Source organism: Octodon degus, unplaced genomic scaffold, assembly GCF_000260255.1.
Source record: "Octodon degus isolate 3935 unplaced genomic scaffold, OctDeg1.0 scaffold00111, whole genome shotgun sequence".
NCBI classification, from domain to species: Eukaryota; Metazoa; Chordata; class Mammalia; order Rodentia; family Octodontidae; genus Octodon; species Octodon degus.
In genome coordinates this window covers 4,953,710-4,954,050 of record NW_004524687.1, presented here as the reverse complement: position 1 = coordinate 4,954,050, position 341 = coordinate 4,953,710, and positions in this window count along the sequence as shown.

Sequence of the window (341 nt, the reverse complement as noted above, 5' to 3'; positions counted from 1 at the left end):
TCAAGGAAGAAAGCAAATTCCTGGTAGATGGCTAAGACAGGCATGAAGGATAGCTCCAGAAGTGGCAAACATACCCTTTGGGGGCACTTCTCTCTGACCTGTACAATCTTCATAAATGAGAGGCTTCTTTAACTATTTTTTAAAATAAAGTGAATGCTGTGGGAGACCGAAGCAGGCAGATAGCAAATTTGACTTCAGTCTGAAAAATCTATCAATTTAGTGAGACATTGCCTCAAAGGAAAAGAAGAAGAAGAAAGAAGAAGAAGAAAGAAGAAGAAGAAGAAGGAGAAGGAGAAGGAGAAGGAGAAGGAGAAGGAGAAGGAGAAGGAGAAGGAGAAGGA